At 54.5% G+C, this 16543-nt stretch overlaps 37 non-coding genes across 37 annotated transcripts; 7 read left to right on the forward strand and 30 right to left on the reverse strand.

Moving 5' to 3' along the window:
* Positions 1-492: 492 nt before the first annotated feature.
* On the reverse strand, positions 493-566 carry Trnai-aau (transfer RNA isoleucine (anticodon AAU)). Its single transcript has one exon. It is a non-coding gene; the product is annotated as a tRNA-Ile (tRNA).
* Positions 567-764: 198 nt separating this feature from the next.
* On the reverse strand, positions 765-836 carry Trnae-uuc (transfer RNA glutamic acid (anticodon UUC)). The gene has a single exon. It is a non-coding gene; the product is annotated as a tRNA-Glu (tRNA).
* A 305-nt stretch (positions 837-1141) lies between these two features.
* On the reverse strand, positions 1142-1214 carry Trnam-cau (transfer RNA methionine (anticodon CAU)). The gene has a single exon. It is a non-coding gene; the product is annotated as a tRNA-Met (tRNA).
* Positions 1215-1594: 380 nt separating this feature from the next.
* Positions 1595-1665, reverse strand: Trnag-gcc (transfer RNA glycine (anticodon GCC)). Its single transcript has one exon. It is a non-coding gene; the product is annotated as a tRNA-Gly (tRNA).
* Positions 1666-2005: 340 nt separating this feature from the next.
* On the forward strand, positions 2006-2077 carry Trnag-ucc (transfer RNA glycine (anticodon UCC)). Its single transcript has one exon. It is a non-coding gene; the product is annotated as a tRNA-Gly (tRNA).
* Positions 2078-2789: 712 nt separating this feature from the next.
* Trnai-aau (transfer RNA isoleucine (anticodon AAU)) lies at positions 2790-2863 on the reverse strand. The gene has a single exon. It is a non-coding gene; the product is annotated as a tRNA-Ile (tRNA).
* A 198-nt stretch (positions 2864-3061) lies between these two features.
* Trnae-uuc (transfer RNA glutamic acid (anticodon UUC)) lies at positions 3062-3133 on the reverse strand. Its single transcript has one exon. It is a non-coding gene; the product is annotated as a tRNA-Glu (tRNA).
* A 305-nt stretch (positions 3134-3438) lies between these two features.
* On the reverse strand, positions 3439-3511 carry Trnam-cau (transfer RNA methionine (anticodon CAU)). The gene has a single exon. It is a non-coding gene; the product is annotated as a tRNA-Met (tRNA).
* Positions 3512-3891: 380 nt separating this feature from the next.
* Trnag-gcc (transfer RNA glycine (anticodon GCC)) lies at positions 3892-3962 on the reverse strand. The gene has a single exon. It is a non-coding gene; the product is annotated as a tRNA-Gly (tRNA).
* Positions 3963-4302: 340 nt separating this feature from the next.
* Trnag-ucc (transfer RNA glycine (anticodon UCC)) lies at positions 4303-4374 on the forward strand. The gene has a single exon. It is a non-coding gene; the product is annotated as a tRNA-Gly (tRNA).
* A 602-nt stretch (positions 4375-4976) lies between these two features.
* On the reverse strand, positions 4977-5050 carry Trnai-aau (transfer RNA isoleucine (anticodon AAU)). Its single transcript has one exon. It is a non-coding gene; the product is annotated as a tRNA-Ile (tRNA).
* A 198-nt stretch (positions 5051-5248) lies between these two features.
* Trnae-uuc (transfer RNA glutamic acid (anticodon UUC)) lies at positions 5249-5320 on the reverse strand. Its single transcript has one exon. It is a non-coding gene; the product is annotated as a tRNA-Glu (tRNA).
* A 305-nt stretch (positions 5321-5625) lies between these two features.
* Positions 5626-5698, reverse strand: Trnam-cau (transfer RNA methionine (anticodon CAU)). Its single transcript has one exon. It is a non-coding gene; the product is annotated as a tRNA-Met (tRNA).
* Positions 5699-6078: 380 nt separating this feature from the next.
* Positions 6079-6149, reverse strand: Trnag-gcc (transfer RNA glycine (anticodon GCC)). The gene has a single exon. It is a non-coding gene; the product is annotated as a tRNA-Gly (tRNA).
* A 340-nt stretch (positions 6150-6489) lies between these two features.
* Positions 6490-6561, forward strand: Trnag-ucc (transfer RNA glycine (anticodon UCC)). The gene has a single exon. It is a non-coding gene; the product is annotated as a tRNA-Gly (tRNA).
* Positions 6562-7253: 692 nt separating this feature from the next.
* Trnai-aau (transfer RNA isoleucine (anticodon AAU)) lies at positions 7254-7327 on the reverse strand. Its single transcript has one exon. It is a non-coding gene; the product is annotated as a tRNA-Ile (tRNA).
* A 198-nt stretch (positions 7328-7525) lies between these two features.
* Positions 7526-7597, reverse strand: Trnae-uuc (transfer RNA glutamic acid (anticodon UUC)). The gene has a single exon. It is a non-coding gene; the product is annotated as a tRNA-Glu (tRNA).
* A 305-nt stretch (positions 7598-7902) lies between these two features.
* On the reverse strand, positions 7903-7975 carry Trnam-cau (transfer RNA methionine (anticodon CAU)). The gene has a single exon. It is a non-coding gene; the product is annotated as a tRNA-Met (tRNA).
* Positions 7976-8355: 380 nt separating this feature from the next.
* Positions 8356-8426, reverse strand: Trnag-gcc (transfer RNA glycine (anticodon GCC)). The gene has a single exon. It is a non-coding gene; the product is annotated as a tRNA-Gly (tRNA).
* Positions 8427-8766: 340 nt separating this feature from the next.
* Positions 8767-8838, forward strand: Trnag-ucc (transfer RNA glycine (anticodon UCC)). The gene has a single exon. It is a non-coding gene; the product is annotated as a tRNA-Gly (tRNA).
* A 602-nt stretch (positions 8839-9440) lies between these two features.
* Trnai-aau (transfer RNA isoleucine (anticodon AAU)) lies at positions 9441-9514 on the reverse strand. Its single transcript has one exon. It is a non-coding gene; the product is annotated as a tRNA-Ile (tRNA).
* Positions 9515-9712: 198 nt separating this feature from the next.
* On the reverse strand, positions 9713-9784 carry Trnae-uuc (transfer RNA glutamic acid (anticodon UUC)). Its single transcript has one exon. It is a non-coding gene; the product is annotated as a tRNA-Glu (tRNA).
* Positions 9785-10089: 305 nt separating this feature from the next.
* Positions 10090-10162, reverse strand: Trnam-cau (transfer RNA methionine (anticodon CAU)). Its single transcript has one exon. It is a non-coding gene; the product is annotated as a tRNA-Met (tRNA).
* Positions 10163-10542: 380 nt separating this feature from the next.
* Trnag-gcc (transfer RNA glycine (anticodon GCC)) lies at positions 10543-10613 on the reverse strand. The gene has a single exon. It is a non-coding gene; the product is annotated as a tRNA-Gly (tRNA).
* A 340-nt stretch (positions 10614-10953) lies between these two features.
* On the forward strand, positions 10954-11025 carry Trnag-ucc (transfer RNA glycine (anticodon UCC)). The gene has a single exon. It is a non-coding gene; the product is annotated as a tRNA-Gly (tRNA).
* A 602-nt stretch (positions 11026-11627) lies between these two features.
* Positions 11628-11701, reverse strand: Trnai-aau (transfer RNA isoleucine (anticodon AAU)). The gene has a single exon. It is a non-coding gene; the product is annotated as a tRNA-Ile (tRNA).
* Positions 11702-11899: 198 nt separating this feature from the next.
* On the reverse strand, positions 11900-11971 carry Trnae-uuc (transfer RNA glutamic acid (anticodon UUC)). Its single transcript has one exon. It is a non-coding gene; the product is annotated as a tRNA-Glu (tRNA).
* A 305-nt stretch (positions 11972-12276) lies between these two features.
* Positions 12277-12349, reverse strand: Trnam-cau (transfer RNA methionine (anticodon CAU)). The gene has a single exon. It is a non-coding gene; the product is annotated as a tRNA-Met (tRNA).
* A 380-nt stretch (positions 12350-12729) lies between these two features.
* On the reverse strand, positions 12730-12800 carry Trnag-gcc (transfer RNA glycine (anticodon GCC)). The gene has a single exon. It is a non-coding gene; the product is annotated as a tRNA-Gly (tRNA).
* Positions 12801-13140: 340 nt separating this feature from the next.
* Trnag-ucc (transfer RNA glycine (anticodon UCC)) lies at positions 13141-13212 on the forward strand. The gene has a single exon. It is a non-coding gene; the product is annotated as a tRNA-Gly (tRNA).
* Positions 13213-13814: 602 nt separating this feature from the next.
* On the reverse strand, positions 13815-13888 carry Trnai-aau (transfer RNA isoleucine (anticodon AAU)). Its single transcript has one exon. It is a non-coding gene; the product is annotated as a tRNA-Ile (tRNA).
* Positions 13889-14086: 198 nt separating this feature from the next.
* Positions 14087-14158, reverse strand: Trnae-uuc (transfer RNA glutamic acid (anticodon UUC)). The gene has a single exon. It is a non-coding gene; the product is annotated as a tRNA-Glu (tRNA).
* A 305-nt stretch (positions 14159-14463) lies between these two features.
* Positions 14464-14536, reverse strand: Trnam-cau (transfer RNA methionine (anticodon CAU)). Its single transcript has one exon. It is a non-coding gene; the product is annotated as a tRNA-Met (tRNA).
* A 380-nt stretch (positions 14537-14916) lies between these two features.
* On the reverse strand, positions 14917-14987 carry Trnag-gcc (transfer RNA glycine (anticodon GCC)). The gene has a single exon. It is a non-coding gene; the product is annotated as a tRNA-Gly (tRNA).
* Positions 14988-15327: 340 nt separating this feature from the next.
* Positions 15328-15399, forward strand: Trnag-ucc (transfer RNA glycine (anticodon UCC)). The gene has a single exon. It is a non-coding gene; the product is annotated as a tRNA-Gly (tRNA).
* A 602-nt stretch (positions 15400-16001) lies between these two features.
* On the reverse strand, positions 16002-16075 carry Trnai-aau (transfer RNA isoleucine (anticodon AAU)). Its single transcript has one exon. It is a non-coding gene; the product is annotated as a tRNA-Ile (tRNA).
* Positions 16076-16273: 198 nt separating this feature from the next.
* On the reverse strand, positions 16274-16345 carry Trnae-uuc (transfer RNA glutamic acid (anticodon UUC)). The gene has a single exon. It is a non-coding gene; the product is annotated as a tRNA-Glu (tRNA).
* Between the last annotated feature and the right edge of the window lie 198 nt (positions 16346-16543).

The raw sequence follows: 16543 nt of genomic DNA on the forward strand, positions 1-16543 counted from the left end.
GACTTGTCTCGACTTTGCTCAGCTGACGCGAGAGCTGACGCTCTCCAATCGGCCTATATCAAAACGACAAGCACGAGAAACGACTGAGAGAGGTAAGGAGAGGCGAGGCGATGTACACACAGCACGCCCGTTCATTTCACGGTGGCGTCTCCCTGACCGAATCGGGCTGTAGCTCCGAAAACAAAGGAGAAAGAAAAATAGGAAGTAAAACTGCCAACAGTACCCTGTGTCCCCATGCGCTCTCCCGCCCAAGTACCGACAAGGGCCAAAGTTGTTACGCATCGGCAATCGGACATTTCCTTTCATCTTCTCTTTATCGGTTGAGAACCAGTGTATTCAACATATTATGGCCATTGCCGAGTGAATGCTGTAGCGCTTCCCAACAAGTCGGGTTCGGATCCTCTGTCAACTTCCACGCAGGGTGATGATGTTTTGGTCATCACACTCGCCAGCTGAAATCGGCGCTGCCTTTTCGTGGTAGTAAAAGCGTTGTGGCCCGTGGGGGGATCGAACCCACGACCTTCGCGTTATTAGCACGACGCTCTAACCAACTGAGCTAACGGGCCTCGACAGTTGCGCTCGCTCAGCCCTACGCTGCAAACGTATGGCATGAAGCCGTACACCATTTCTATGGTCGTCGGATGTCTGCTTCCCTCGTCTATACTCTGCTGACGGTCACGAAACAGTAGATATATTGCGAGCAGGACGGGAAACGGCAGCTCGGACAGCTCAAACGTGTCACGATTCGTGTGGAAAAAGTTCCGTTCCGGTACCGGGAATCGAACCCGGGCCTCCTGGGTGAAAGCCAGGTATCCTAGCCACTAGACCACACCGGATGTGGGCGTTCCTGCGGCGGATCGGACGGTCGCTTGTAGCATTTCGTGTCGTGTCCCGCGTCGGCGCCCTTCTCTCTTTGCGAGCGTCTTTGCGCATACTGACTGGCAAGGCGCGCACCTCAAACGTCTCAGAGCAATGTTTTTGGCTTCATGCTGTGCTAGGAGAAGAGGAAAAGGGAAGCTGTAAGTAGCAATAACAGGGAGTAAACATTTTCCCGCTGAAGCGTTGAAAACGTTGTGGATAAAAAACAAGAAATAAGTTGGTGCCCTAGCAACAGCATCACCATCAGTCACAGAAAATTAAATGCCCCGGGTGAGGATCGAACTCACGACCTTAAGATTATGAGACTTACGCGCTGCCTACTGCGCTACCGAGGCACAGGTGAAGCGCTTGTCCTGGAAACTGGGTAAGTACCACACCCAATGTTAGACGTAAAGACACTGTACTTCCTGGATAACGTGTTCTGTTGCTACACGTGCATTGCCAGCCCAGTTGATTGCGGTGTTGCTGCAGATTTGCAAACGATAGGCAGCACTCCTTGTCGTTAACGTTCAGTGCCTCGGAGGCACCTGGACACAGCAACTTGCGAGGCCAGGCCGACGCTAGTCTGTAGAACACCATGCGAGCGTCCTAGTGGGGACCCGCGAGTGCTGCGTTCTCGGTTCTTCTCAAGGGAATCCTGCTATACATTCATGTGGATCGTGCATCTCAAGCGCGCAAGCCACACGGCAGCATTATCGTGGGAAAAGCAAAATGATGCATCGGCCGGGAATCGAACCCGGGCCGCCCGCGTGGCAGGCGAGCATTCTACCACTGAACCACCGATGCTCGGGCCGGTAGTAACTGCACGCTGCTTCCCGAGCAGATGTCTCAAGGGAAAGTGGGACTGCCGTCAAGCGCCGTAGCATTCTGTCGAGAAGATGCTGCAGACGCTGAATCCTGCACTGTACTGCTTAAAAATGCCGCCAGAACGCGGTCCTCTGCGTACTCTTGCGTCGCCGGCGCCGACTCTTGCCAAGGATGCGAAATGTGCGCGGATACGCTGTCCGAACGCGCCTGGATGTGCTCCCCTAGCCTACCTCGAAATGCGCCTGCCAGGTACGATCACCTTCGGCCGCTGCCGACAGGCGGGAAGCCGACACAGCGCGGCGTCGGGGCGCTCGCTTGTGCGGTGGTGGTGTAATGGTCAGCATAGTTGCCTTCCAAGCAGTTGGTCCGGGTTCGATTCCCGGCCACCGCAACAGGCTTTTTAATGTCACGTATGAGTACTTTCGCCACGCGCCCTTAACTTAATGTTTTTTCCCCCTCTTACTCGCTGCAGACCAGCCTATAGTGTGTCTCGACTGTCTCGACTTGTCTCGACTTGTCTCGACTTGTCTCGACTTGTCTCGACTTGTCTCGACTTGTCTCGACTTGTCTCGACTTGTCTCGACTTGTCTCGACTTGTCTCGACTTGTCTCGACTTGTCTCGACTTTGCTCAGCTGACGCGAGAGCTGACGCTCTCCAATCGGCCTATATCAAAACGACAAGCACGAGAAACGACTGAGAGAGGTAAGGAGAGGCGAGGCGATGTACACACAGCACGCCCGTTCATTTCACGGTGGCGTCTCCCTGACCGAATCGGGCTGTAGCTCCGAAAACAAAGGAGAAAGAAAAATAGGAAGTAAAACTGCCAACAGTACCCTGTGTCCCCATGCGCTCTCCCGCCCAAGTACCGACAAGGGCCAAAGTTGTTACGCATCGGCAATCGGACATTTCCTTTCATCTTCTCTTTATCGGTTGAGAACCAGTGTATTCAACATATTATGGCCATTGCCGAGTGAATGCTGTAGCGCTTCCCGACAAGTCGGGTTCGGATCCTCTGTCAACTTCCACGCAGGGTGATGATCTTTTGGTCATCACACTCGCCAGCTGAAATCGGCGCTGCCTTTTCGTGGTAGTAAAAGCGTTGTGGCCCGTGGGGGGATCGAACCCACGACCTTCGCGTTATTAGCACGACGCTCTAACCAACTGAGCTAACGGGCCTCGACAGTTGCGCTCGCTCAGCCCTACGCTGCAAACGTATGGCATGAAGCCGTACACCATTTCTATGGTCGTCGGATGTCTGCTTCCCTCGTCTATACTCTGCTGACGGTCACGAAACAGTAGATATATTGCGAGCAGGACGGGAAACGGCAGCTCGGACAGCTCAAACTTGTCACGATTCGTGTGGAAAAAGTTCCGTTCCGGTACCGGGAATCGAACCCGGGCCTCCTGGGTGAAAGCCAGGTATCCTAGCCACTAGACCACACCGGATGTGGGCGTTCCTGCGGCGGATCGGACGGTCGCTTGTAGCATTTCGTGTCGTGTCCCGCGTCGGCGCCCTTCTCTCTTTGCGAGCGTCTTTGCGCATACTGACTGGCAAGGCGCGCACCTCAAACGTCTCAGAGCAATGTTTTTGGCTTCATGCTGTGCTAGGAGAAGAGGAAAAGGGAAGCTGTAAGTAGCAATAACAGGGAGTAAACATTTTCCCGCTGAAGCGTTGAAAACGTTGTGGATAAAAAACAAGAAATAAGTTGGTGCCCTAGCAACAGCATCACCATCAGTCACAGAAAATTAAATGCCCCGGGTGAGGATCGAACTCACGACCTTAAGATTATGAGACTTACGCGCTGCCTACTGCGCTACCGAGGCACAGGTGAAGCGCTTGTCCTGGAAACTGGGTAAGTACCACACCCAATGTTAGACGTAAAGACACTGTACTTCCTGGATAACGTGTTCTGTTGCTACACGTGCATTGCCAGCCCAGTTGATTGCGGTGTTGCTGCAGATTTGCAAACGATAGGCAGCACTCCTTGTCGTTAACGTTCAGTGCCTCGGAGGCACCTGGACACAGCAACTTGCGAGGCCAGGCCGACGCTAGTCTGTAGAACACCATGCGAGCGTCCTAGTGGGGACCCGCGAGTGCTGCGTTCTCGGTTCTTCTCAAGGGAATCCTGCTATACATTCATGTGGATCGTGCATCTCAAGCGCGCAAGCCACACGGCAGCATTATCGTGGGAAAAGCAAAATGATGCATCGGCCGGGAATCGAACCCGGGCCGCCCGCGTGGCAGGCGAGCATTCTACCACTGAACCACCGATGCTCGGGCCGGTAGTAACTGCACGCTGCTTCCCGAGCAGATGTCTCAAGGGAAAGTGGGACTGCCGTCAAGCGCCGTAGCATTCTGTCGAGAAGATGCTGCAGACGCTGAATCCTGCACTGTACTGCTTAAAAATGCCGCCAGAACGCGGTCCTCTGCGTACTCTTGCGTCGCCGGCGCCGACTCTTGCCAAGGATGCGAAATGTGCGCGGATACGCTGTCCGAACGCGCCTGGATGTGCTCCCCTAGCCTACCTCGAAATGCGCCTGCCAGGTACGATCACCTTCGGCCGCTGCCGACAGGCGGGAAGCCGACACAGCGCGGCGTCGGGGCGCTCGCTTGTGCGGTGGTGGTGTAATGGTCAGCATAGTTGCCTTCCAAGCAGTTGGTCCGGGTTCGATTCCCGGCCACCGCAACAGGCTTTTTAATGTCACGTATGAGTACTTTCGCCACGCGCCCTTAACTTAATGTTTTTTCCCCCTCTTACTCGCTGCAGACCAGCCTATAGTGTGTCTCGACTGTCTCGACTTGTCTCGACTTTGCTCAGCTGACGCGAGAGCTGACGCTCTCCAATCGGCCTATATCAAAACGACAAGCACGAGAAACGACTGAGAGAGGTAAGGAGAGGCGAGGCGATGTACACACAGCACGCCCGTTCATTTCACGGTGGCGTCTCCCTGACCGAATCGGGCTGTAGCTCCGAAAACAAAGGAGAAAGAAAAATAGGAAGTAAAACTGCCAACAGTACCCTGTGTCCCCATGCGCTCTCCCGCCCAAGTACCGACAAGGGCCAAAGTTGTTACGCATCGGCAATCGGACATTTCCTTTCATCTTCTCTTTATCGGTTGAGAACCAGTGTATTCAACATATTATGGCCATTGCCGAGTGAATGCTGTAGCGCTTCCCGACAAGTCGGGTTCGGATCCTCTGTCAACTTCCACGCAGGGTGATGATCTTTTGGTCATCACACTCGCCAGCTGAAATCGGCGCTGCCTTTTCGTGGTAGTAAAAGCGTTGTGGCCCGTGGGGGGATCGAACCCACGACCTTCGCGTTATTAGCACGACGCTCTAACCAACTGAGCTAACGGGCCTCGACACTTGCGCTCGCTCAGCCCTACGCTGCAAACGTATGGCATGAAGCCGTACACCATTTCTATGGTCGTCGGATGTCTGCTTCCCTCGTCTATACTCTGCTGACGGTCACGAAACAGTAGATATATTGCGAGCAGGACGGGAAACGGCAGCTCGGACAGCTCAAACTTGTCACGATTCGTGTGGAAAAAGTTCCGTTCCGGTACCGGGAATCGAACCCGGGCCTCCTGGGTGAAAGCCAGGTATCCTAGCCACTAGACCACACCGGATGTGGGCGTTCCTGCGGCGGATCGGACGGTCGCTTGTAGCATTTCGTGTCGTGTCCCGCGTCGGCGCCCTTCTCTCTTTGCGAGCGTCTTTGCGCATACTGACTGGCAAGGCGCGCACCTCAAACGTCTCAGAGCAATGTTTTTGGCTTCATGCTGTGCTAGGAGAAGAGGAAAAGGGAAGCTGTAAGTAGCAATAACAGGGAGTAAACATTTTCCCGCTGAAGCGTTGAAAACGTTGTGGATAAAAAACAAGAAATAAGTTGGTGCCCTAGCAACAGCATCACCATCAGTCACAGAAAATTAAATGCCCCGGGTGAGGATCGAACTCACGACCTTAAGATTATGAGACTTACGCGCTGCCTACTGCGCTACCGAGGCACAGGTGAAGCGCTTGTCCTGGAAACTGGGTAAGTACCACACCCAATGTTAGACGTAAAGACACTGTACTTCCTGGATAACGTGTTCTGTTGCTACACGTGCATTGCCAGCCCAGTTGATTGCGGTGTTGCTGCAGATTTGCAAACGATAGGCAGCACTCCTTGTCGTTAACGTTCAGTGCCTCGGAGGCACCTGGACACAGCAACTTGCGAGGCCAGGCCGACGCTAGTCTGTAGAACACCATGCGAGCGTCCTAGTGGGGACCCGCGAGTGCTGCGTTCTCGGTTCTTCTCAAGGGAATCCTGCTATACATTCATGTGGATCGTGCATCTCAAGCGCGCAAGCCACACGGCAGCATTATCGTGGGAAAAGCAAAATGATGCATCGGCCGGGAATCGAACCCGGGCCGCCCGCGTGGCAGGCGAGCATTCTACCACTGAACCACCGATGCTCGGGCCGGTAGTAACTGCACGCTGCTTCCCGAGCAGATGTCTCAAGGGAAAGTGGGACTGCCGTCAAGCGCCGTAGCATTCTGTCGAGAAGATGCTGCAGACGCTGAATCCTGCACTGTACTGCTTAAAAATGCCGCCAGAACGCGGTCCTCTGCGTACTCTTGCGTCGCCGGCGCCGACTCTTGCCAAGGATGCGAAATGTGCGCGGATACGCTGTCCGAACGCGCCTGGATGTGCTCCCCTAGCCTACCTCGAAATGCGCCTGCCAGGTACGATCACCTTCGGCCGCTGCCGACAGGCGGGAAGCCGACACAGCGCGGCGTCGGGGCGCTCGCTTGTGCGGTGGTGGTGTAATGGTCAGCATAGTTGCCTTCCAAGCAGTTGGTCCGGGTTCGATTCCCGGCCACCGCAACAGGCTTTTTAATGTCACGTATGAGTACTTTCGCCACGCGCCCTTAACTTAATGTTTTTTCCCCCTCTTACTCGCTGCAGACCAGCCTATAGTGTGTCTCGACTGTCTCGACTTGTCTCGACTTGTCTCGACTTGTCTCGACTTGTCTCGACTTGTCTCGACTTGTCTCGACTTGTCTCGACTTGTCTCGACTTGTCTCGACTTGTCTCGACTTTGCTCAGCTGACGCGAGAGCTGACGCTCTCCAATCGGCCTATATCAAAACGACAAGCACGAGAAACGACTGAGAGAGGTAAGGAGAGGCGAGGCGATGTACACACAGCACGCCCGTTCATTTCACGGTGGCGTCTCCCTGACCGAATCGGGCTGTAGCTCCGAAAACAAAGGAGAAAGAAAAATAGGAAGTAAAACTGCCAACAGTACCCTGTGTCCCCATGCGCTCTCCCGCCCAAGTACCGACAAGGGCCAAAGTTGTTACGCATCGGCAATCGGACATTTCCTTTCATCTTCTCTTTATCGGTTGAGAACCAGTGTATTCAACATATTATGGCCATTGCCGAGTGAATGCTGTAGCGCTTCCCGACAAGTCGGGTTCGGATCCTCTGTCAACTTCCACGCAGGGTGATGATCTTTTGGTCATCACACTCGCCAGCTGAAATCGGCGCTGCCTTTTCGTGGTAGTAAAAGCGTTGTGGCCCGTGGGGGGATCGAACCCACGACCTTCGCGTTATTAGCACGACGCTCTAACCAACTGAGCTAACGGGCCTCGACAGTTGCGCTCGCTCAGCCCTACGCTGCAAACGTATGGCATGAAGCCGTACACCATTTCTATGGTCGTCGGATGTCTGCTTCCCTCGTCTATACTCTGCTGACGGTCACGAAACAGTAGATATATTGCGAGCAGGACGGGAAACGGCAGCTCGGACAGCTCAAACTTGTCACGATTCGTGTGGAAAAAGTTCCGTTCCGGTACCGGGAATCGAACCCGGGCCTCCTGGGTGAAAGCCAGGTATCCTAGCCACTAGACCACACCGGATGTGGGCGTTCCTGCGGCGGATCGGACGGTCGCTTGTAGCATTTCGTGTCGTGTCCCGCGTCGGCGCCCTTCTCTCTTTGCGAGCGTCTTTGCGCATACTGACTGGCAAGGCGCGCACCTCAAACGTCTCAGAGCAATGTTTTTGGCTTCATGCTGTGCTAGGAGAAGAGGAAAAGGGAAGCTGTAAGTAGCAATAACAGGGAGTAAACATTTTCCCGCTGAAGCGTTGAAAACGTTGTGGATAAAAAACAAGAAATAAGTTGGTGCCCTAGCAACAGCATCACCATCAGTCACAGAAAATTAAATGCCCCGGGTGAGGATCGAACTCACGACCTTAAGATTATGAGACTTACGCGCTGCCTACTGCGCTACCGAGGCACAGGTGAAGCGCTTGTCCTGGAAACTGGGTAAGTACCACACCCAATGTTAGACGTAAAGACACTGTACTTCCTGGATAACGTGTTCTGTTGCTACACGTGCATTGCCAGCCCAGTTGATTGCGGTGTTGCTGCAGATTTGCAAACGATAGGCAGCACTCCTTGTCGTTAACGTTCAGTGCCTCGGAGGCACCTGGACACAGCAACTTGCGAGGCCAGGCCGACGCTAGTCTGTAGAACACCATGCGAGCGTCCTAGTGGGGACCCGCGAGTGCTGCGTTCTCGGTTCTTCTCAAGGGAATCCTGCTATACATTCATGTGGATCGTGCATCTCAAGCGCGCAAGCCACACGGCAGCATTATCGTGGGAAAAGCAAAATGATGCATCGGCCGGGAATCGAACCCGGGCCGCCCGCGTGGCAGGCGAGCATTCTACCACTGAACCACCGATGCTCGGGCCGGTAGTAACTGCACGCTGCTTCCCGAGCAGATGTCTCAAGGGAAAGTGGGACTGCCGTCAAGCGCCGTAGCATTCTGTCGAGAAGATGCTGCAGACGCTGAATCCTGCACTGTACTGCTTAAAAATGCCGCCAGAACGCGGTCCTCTGCGTACTCTTGCGTCGCCGGCGCCGACTCTTGCCAAGGATGCGAAATGTGCGCGGATACGCTGTCCGAACGCGCCTGGATGTGCTCCCCTAGCCTACCTCGAAATGCGCCTGCCAGGTACGATCACCTTCGGCCGCTGCCGACAGGCGGGAAGCCGACACAGCGCGGCGTCGGGGCGCTCGCTTGTGCGGTGGTGGTGTAATGGTCAGCATAGTTGCCTTCCAAGCAGTTGGTCCGGGTTCGATTCCCGGCCACCGCAACAGGCTTTTTAATGTCACGTATGAGTACTTTCGCCACGCGCCCTTAACTTAATGTTTTTTCCCCCTCTTACTCGCTGCAGACCAGCCTATAGTGTGTCTCGACTGTCTCGACTTGTCTCGACTTTGCTCAGCTGACGCGAGAGCTGACGCTCTCCAATCGGCCTATATCAAAACGACAAGCACGAGAAACGACTGAGAGAGGTAAGGAGAGGCGAGGCGATGTACACACAGCACGCCCGTTCATTTCACGGTGGCGTCTCCCTGACCGAATCGGGCTGTAGCTCCGAAAACAAAGGAGAAAGAAAAATAGGAAGTAAAACTGCCAACAGTACCCTGTGTCCCCATGCGCTCTCCCGCCCAAGTACCGACAAGGGCCAAAGTTGTTACGCATCGGCAATCGGACATTTCCTTTCATCTTCTCTTTATCGGTTGAGAACCAGTGTATTCAACATATTATGGCCATTGCCGAGTGAATGCTGTAGCGCTTCCCGACAAGTCGGGTTCGGATCCTCTGTCAACTTCCACGCAGGGTGATGATCTTTTGGTCATCACACTCGCCAGCTGAAATCGGCGCTGCCTTTTCGTGGTAGTAAAAGCGTTGTGGCCCGTGGGGGGATCGAACCCACGACCTTCGCGTTATTAGCACGACGCTCTAACCAACTGAGCTAACGGGCCTCGACAGTTGCGCTCGCTCAGCCCTACGCTGCAAACGTATGGCATGAAGCCGTACACCATTTCTATGGTCGTCGGATGTCTGCTTCCCTCGTCTATACTCTGCTGACGGTCACGAAACAGTAGATATATTGCGAGCAGGACGGGAAACGGCAGCTCGGACAGCTCAAACTTGTCACGATTCGTGTGGAAAAAGTTCCGTTCCGGTACCGGGAATCGAACCCGGGCCTCCTGGGTGAAAGCCAGGTATCCTAGCCACTAGACCACACCGGATGTGGGCGTTCCTGCGGCGGATCGGACGGTCGCTTGTAGCATTTCGTGTCGTGTCCCGCGTCGGCGCCCTTCTCTCTTTGCGAGCGTCTTTGCGCATACTGACTGGCAAGGCGCGCACCTCAAACGTCTCAGAGCAATGTTTTTGGCTTCATGCTGTGCTAGGAGAAGAGGAAAAGGGAAGCTGTAAGTAGCAATAACAGGGAGTAAACATTTTCCCGCTGAAGCGTTGAAAACGTTGTGGATAAAAAACAAGAAATAAGTTGGTGCCCTAGCAACAGCATCACCATCAGTCACAGAAAATTAAATGCCCCGGGTGAGGATCGAACTCACGACCTTAAGATTATGAGACTTACGCGCTGCCTACTGCGCTACCGAGGCACAGGTGAAGCGCTTGTCCTGGAAACTGGGTAAGTACCACACCCAATGTTAGACGTAAAGACACTGTACTTCCTGGATAACGTGTTCTGTTGCTACACGTGCATTGCCAGCCCAGTTGATTGCGGTGTTGCTGCAGATTTGCAAACGATAGGCAGCACTCCTTGTCGTTAACGTTCAGTGCCTCGGAGGCACCTGGACACAGCAACTTGCGAGGCCAGGCCGACGCTAGTCTGTAGAACACCATGCGAGCGTCCTAGTGGGGACCCGCGAGTGCTGCGTTCTCGGTTCTTCTCAAGGGAATCCTGCTATACATTCATGTGGATCGTGCATCTCAAGCGCGCAAGCCACACGGCAGCATTATCGTGGGAAAAGCAAAATGATGCATCGGCCGGGAATCGAACCCGGGCCGCCCGCGTGGCAGGCGAGCATTCTACCACTGAACCACCGATGCTCGGGCCGGTAGTAACTGCACGCTGCTTCCCGAGCAGATGTCTCAAGGGAAAGTGGGACTGCCGTCAAGCGCCGTAGCATTCTGTCGAGAAGATGCTGCAGACGCTGAATCCTGCACTGTACTGCTTAAAAATGCCGCCAGAACGCGGTCCTCTGCGTACTCTTGCGTCGCCGGCGCCGACTCTTGCCAAGGATGCGAAATGTGCGCGGATACGCTGTCCGAACGCGCCTGGATGTGCTCCCCTAGCCTACCTCGAAATGCGCCTGCCAGGTACGATCACCTTCGGCCGCTGCCGACAGGCGGGAAGCCGACACAGCGCGGCGTCGGGGCGCTCGCTTGTGCGGTGGTGGTGTAATGGTCAGCATAGTTGCCTTCCAAGCAGTTGGTCCGGGTTCGATTCCCGGCCACCGCAACAGGCTTTTTAATGTCACGTATGAGTACTTTCGCCACGCGCCCTTAACTTAATGTTTTTTCCCCCTCTTACTCGCTGCAGACCAGCCTATAGTGTGTCTCGACTGTCTCGACTTGTCTCGACTTTGCTCAGCTGACGCGAGAGCTGACGCTCTCCAATCGGCCTATATCAAAACGACAAGCACGAGAAACGACTGAGAGAGGTAAGGAGAGGCGAGGCGATGTACACACAGCACGCCCGTTCATTTCACGGTGGCGTCTCCCTGACCGAATCGGGCTGTAGCTCCGAAAACAAAGGAGAAAGAAAAATAGGAAGTAAAACTGCCAACAGTACCCTGTGTCCCCATGCGCTCTCCCGCCCAAGTACCGACAAGGGCCAAAGTTGTTACGCATCGGCAATCGGACATTTCCTTTCATCTTCTCTTTATCGGTTGAGAACCAGTGTATTCAACATATTATGGCCATTGCCGAGTGAATGCTGTAGCGCTTCCCGACAAGTCGGGTTCGGATCCTCTGTCAACTTCCACGCAGGGTGATGATCTTTTGGTCATCACACTCGCCAGCTGAAATCGGCGCTGCCTTTTCGTGGTAGTAAAAGCGTTGTGGCCCGTGGGGGGATCGAACCCACGACCTTCGCGTTATTAGCACGACGCTCTAACCAACTGAGCTAACGGGCCTCGACAGTTGCGCTCGCTCAGCCCTACGCTGCAAACGTATGGCATGAAGCCGTACACCATTTCTATGGTCGTCGGATGTCTGCTTCCCTCGTCTATACTCTGCTGACGGTCACGAAACAGTAGATATATTGCGAGCAGGACGGGAAACGGCAGCTCGGACAGCTCAAACTTGTCACGATTCGTGTGGAAAAAGTTCCGTTCCGGTACCGGGAATCGAACCCGGGCCTCCTGGGTGAAAGCCAGGTATCCTAGCCACTAGACCACACCGGATGTGGGCGTTCCTGCGGCGGATCGGACGGTCGCTTGTAGCATTTCGTGTCGTGTCCCGCGTCGGCGCCCTTCTCTCTTTGCGAGCGTCTTTGCGCATACTGACTGGCAAGGCGCGCACCTCAAACGTCTCAGAGCAATGTTTTTGGCTTCATGCTGTGCTAGGAGAAGAGGAAAAGGGAAGCTGTAAGTAGCAATAACAGGGAGTAAACATTTTCCCGCTGAAGCGTTGAAAACGTTGTGGATAAAAAACAAGAAATAAGTTGGTGCCCTAGCAACAGCATCACCATCAGTCACAGAAAATTAAATGCCCCGGGTGAGGATCGAACTCACGACCTTAAGATTATGAGACTTACGCGCTGCCTACTGCGCTACCGAGGCACAGGTGAAGCGCTTGTCCTGGAAACTGGGTAAGTACCACACCCAATGTTAGACGTAAAGACACTGTACTTCCTGGATAACGTGTTCTGTTGCTACACGTGCATTGCCAGCCCAGTTGATTGCGGTGTTGCTGCAGATTTGCAAACGATAGGCAGCACTCCTTGTCGTTAACGTTCAGTGCCTCGGAGGCACCTGGACACAGCAACTTGCGAGGCCAGGCCGACGCTAGTCTGTAGAACACCATGCGAGCGTCCTAGTGGGGACCCGCGAGTGCTGCGTTCTCGGTTCTTCTCAAGGGAATCCTGCTATACATTCATGTGGATCGTGCATCTCAAGCGCGCAAGCCACACGGCAGCATTATCGTGGGAAAAGCAAAATGATGCATCGGCCGGGAATCGAACCCGGGCCGCCCGCGTGGCAGGCGAGCATTCTACCACTGAACCACCGATGCTCGGGCCGGTAGTAACTGCACGCTGCTTCCCGAGCAGATGTCTCAAGGGAAAGTGGGACTGCCGTCAAGCGCCGTAGCATTCTGTCGAGAAGATGCTGCAGACGCTGAATCCTGCACTGTACTGCTTAAAAATGCCGCCAGAACGCGGTCCTCTGCGTACTCTTGCGTCGCCGGCGCCGACTCTTGCCAAGGATGCGAAATGTGCGCGGATACGCTGTCCGAACGCGCCTGGATGTGCTCCCCTAGCCTACCTCGAAATGTGCCTGCCAGGTACGATCACCTTCGGCCGCTGCCGACAGGCGGGAAGCCGACACAGCGCGGCGTCGGGGCGCTCGCTTGTGCGGTGGTGGTGTAATGGTCAGCATAGTTGCCTTCCAAGCAGTTGGTCCGGGTTCGATTCCCGGCCACCGCAACAGGCTTTTTAATGTCACGTATGAGTACTTTCGCCACGCGCCCTTAACTTAATGTTTTTTCCCCCTCTTACTCGCTGCAGACCAGCCTATAGTGTGTCTCGACTGTCTCGACTTGTCTCGACTTTGCTCAGCTGACGCGAGAGCTGACGCTCTCCAATCGGCCTATATCAAAACGACAAGCACGAGAAACGACTGAGAGAGGTAAGGAGAGGCGAGGCGATGTACACACAGCACGCCCGTTCATTTCACGGTGGCGTCTCCCTGACCGAATCGGGCTGTAGCTCCGAAAACAAAGGAGAAAGAAAAATAGGAAGTAAAACTGCCAACAGTACCCTGTGTCCCCATGCGCTCTCCCGCCCAAGTACCGACAAGGGCCAAAGTTGTTACGCATCGGCAATCGGACATTTCCTTTCATCTTCTCTTTATCGGTTGAGAACCAGTGTATTCAACATATTATGGCCATTGCCGAGTGAATGCTGTAGCGCTTCCCGACAAGTCGGGTTCGGATCCTCTGTCAACTTCCACGCAGGGTGATGATCTTTTGGTCATCACACTCGCCAGCTGAAATCGGCGCTGCCTTTTCGTGGTAGTAAAAGCGTTGTGGCCCGTGGGGGGATCGAACCCACGACCTTCGCGTTATTAGCACGACGCTCTAACCAACTGAGCTAACGGGCCTCGACAGTTGCGCTCGCTCAGCCCTACGCTGCAAACGTATGGCATGAAGCCGTACACCATTTCTATGGTCGTCGGATGTCTGCTTCCCTCGTCTATACTCTGCTGACGGTCACGAAACAGTAGATATATTGCGAGCAGGACGGGAAACGGCAGCTCGGACAGCTCAAACTTGTCACGATTCGTGTGGAAAAAGTTCCGTTCCGGTACCGGGAATCGAACCCGGGCCTCCTGGGTGAAAGCCAGGTATCCTAGCCACTAGACCACACCGGATGTGGGCGTTCCTGCGGCGGATCGGACGGTCGCTTGTAGCATTTCGTGTCGTGTCCCGCGTCGGCGCCCTTCTCTCTTTGCGAGCGTCTTTGCGCATACTGACTGGCAAGGCGCGCACCTCAAACGTCTCAGAGCAATGTTTTTGGCTTCATGCTGTGCTAGGAGAAGAGGAAAAGGGAAGCTGTAAGTAGCAATAACAGGGAGTAAACATTTTCCCGCTGAAGCGTTGAAAACGTTGTGGATAAAAAACAAGAAATAAGTTGGTGCCCTAGCAACAGCATCACCATCAGTCACAGAAAATTAAATGCCCCGGGTGAGGATCGAACTCACGACCTTAAGATTATGAGACTTACGCGCTGCCTACTGCGCTACCGAGGCACAGGTGAAGCGCTTGTCCTGGAAACTGGGTAAGTACCACACCCAATGTTAGACGTAAAGACACTGTACTTCCTGGATAACGTGTTCTGTTGCTACACGTGCATTGCCAGCCCAGTTGATTGCGGTGTTGCTGCAGATTTGCAAACGATAGGCAGCACTCCTTGTCGTTAACGTTCAGTGCCTCGGAGGCACCTGGACACAGCAACTTGCGAGGCCAGGCCGACGCTAGTCTGTAGAACACCATGCGAGCGTCCTAGTGGGGACCCGCGAGTGCTGCGTTCTCGGTTCTTCTCAAGGGAATCCTGCTATACATTCATGTGGATCGTGCATCTCAAGCGCGCAAGCCACACGGCAGCATTATCGTGGGAAAAGCAAAATGATGCATCGGCCGGGAATCGAACCCGGGCCGCCCGCGTGGCAGGCGAGCATTCTACCACTGAACCACCGATGCTCGGGCCGGTAGTAACTGCACGCTGCTTCCCGAGCAGATGTCTCAAGGGAAAGTGGGACTGCCGTCAAGCGCCGTAGCATTCTGTCGAGAAGATGCTGCAGACGCTGAATCCTGCACTGTACTGCTTAAAAATGCCGCCAGAACGCGGTCCTCTGCGTACTCTTGCGTCGCCGGCGCCGACTCTTGCCAAGGATGCGAAATGTGCGCGGATACGCTGTCCGAACGCGCCTGGATGTGCTCCCCTAGCCTACCTCGAAATGCGCCTGCCAGGTACGATCACCTTCGGCCGCTGCCGACAGGCGGGAAGCCGACACAGCGCGGCGTCGGGGCGCTCGCTTGTGCGGTGGTGGTGTAATGGTCAGCATAGTTGCCTTCCAAGCAGTTGGTCCGGGTTCGATTCCCGGCCACCGCAACAGGCTTTTTAATGTCACGTATGAGTACTTTCGCCACGCGCCCTTAACTTAATGTTTTTTCCCCCTCTTACTCGCTGCAGACCAGCCTATAGTGTGTCTCGACTGTCTCGACTTGTCTCGACTTTGCTCAGCTGACGCGAGAGCTGACGCTCTCCAATCGGCCTATATCAAAACGACAAGCACGAGAAACGACTGAGAGAGGTAAGGAGAGGCGAGGCGATGTACACACAGCACGCCCGTTCATTTCACGGTGGCGTCTCCCTGACCGAATCGGGCTGTAGCTCCGAAAACAAAGGAGAAAGAAAAATAGGAAGTAAAACTGCCAACAGTACCCTGTGTCCCCATGCGCTCTCCCGCCCAAGTACCGACAAGGGCCAAAGTTGTTACGCATCGGCAATCGGACATTTCCTTTCATCTTCTCTTTATCGGTTGAGAACCAGTGTATTCAACATATTATGGCCATTGCCGAGTGAATGCTGTAGCGCTTCCCGACAAGTCGGGTTCGGATCCTCTGTCAACTTCCACGCAGGGTGATGATCTTTTGGTCATCACACTCGCCAGCTGAAATCGGCGCTGCCTTTTCGTGGTAGTAAAAGCGTTGTGGCCCGTGGGGGGATCGAACCCACGACCTTCGCGTTATTAGCACGACGCTCTAACCAACTGAGCTAACGGGCCTCGACAGTTGCGCTCGCTCAGCCCTACGCTGCAAACGTATGGCATGAAGCCGTACACCATTTCTATGGTCGTCGGATGTCTGCTTCCCTCGTCTATACTCTGCTGACGGTCACGAAACAGTAGATATATTGCGAGCAGGACGGGAAACGGCAGCTCGGACAGCTCAAACTTGTCACGATTCGTGTGGAAAAAGTTCCGTTCCGGTACCGGGAATCGAACCCGGGCCTCCTGGGTGAAAGCCAGGTATCCTAGCCACTAGACCACACCGGATGTGGGCGTTCCTGCGGCGGATCGGACGGTCGCTTGTAGCATTTCGTGTCGTGTCCCGCGTCGGCGCCCTTCTCTCTTTGCGAGCGTCTTTGCGCATACTGACTGGCAAGGCGCGCACCTCAAACGTCTCAGAGCAATGTTTTTGGCTTCATGCTGTGCTAGGAGAAGAGGAAAAGGGAAGCTGTAAGTAGCAATAAC

Source organism: Schistocerca nitens, chromosome 2 (assembly GCF_023898315.1).
Source record: "Schistocerca nitens isolate TAMUIC-IGC-003100 chromosome 2, iqSchNite1.1, whole genome shotgun sequence".
Lineage (NCBI taxonomy): Eukaryota > Metazoa > Arthropoda > Insecta > Orthoptera > Acrididae > Schistocerca > Schistocerca nitens.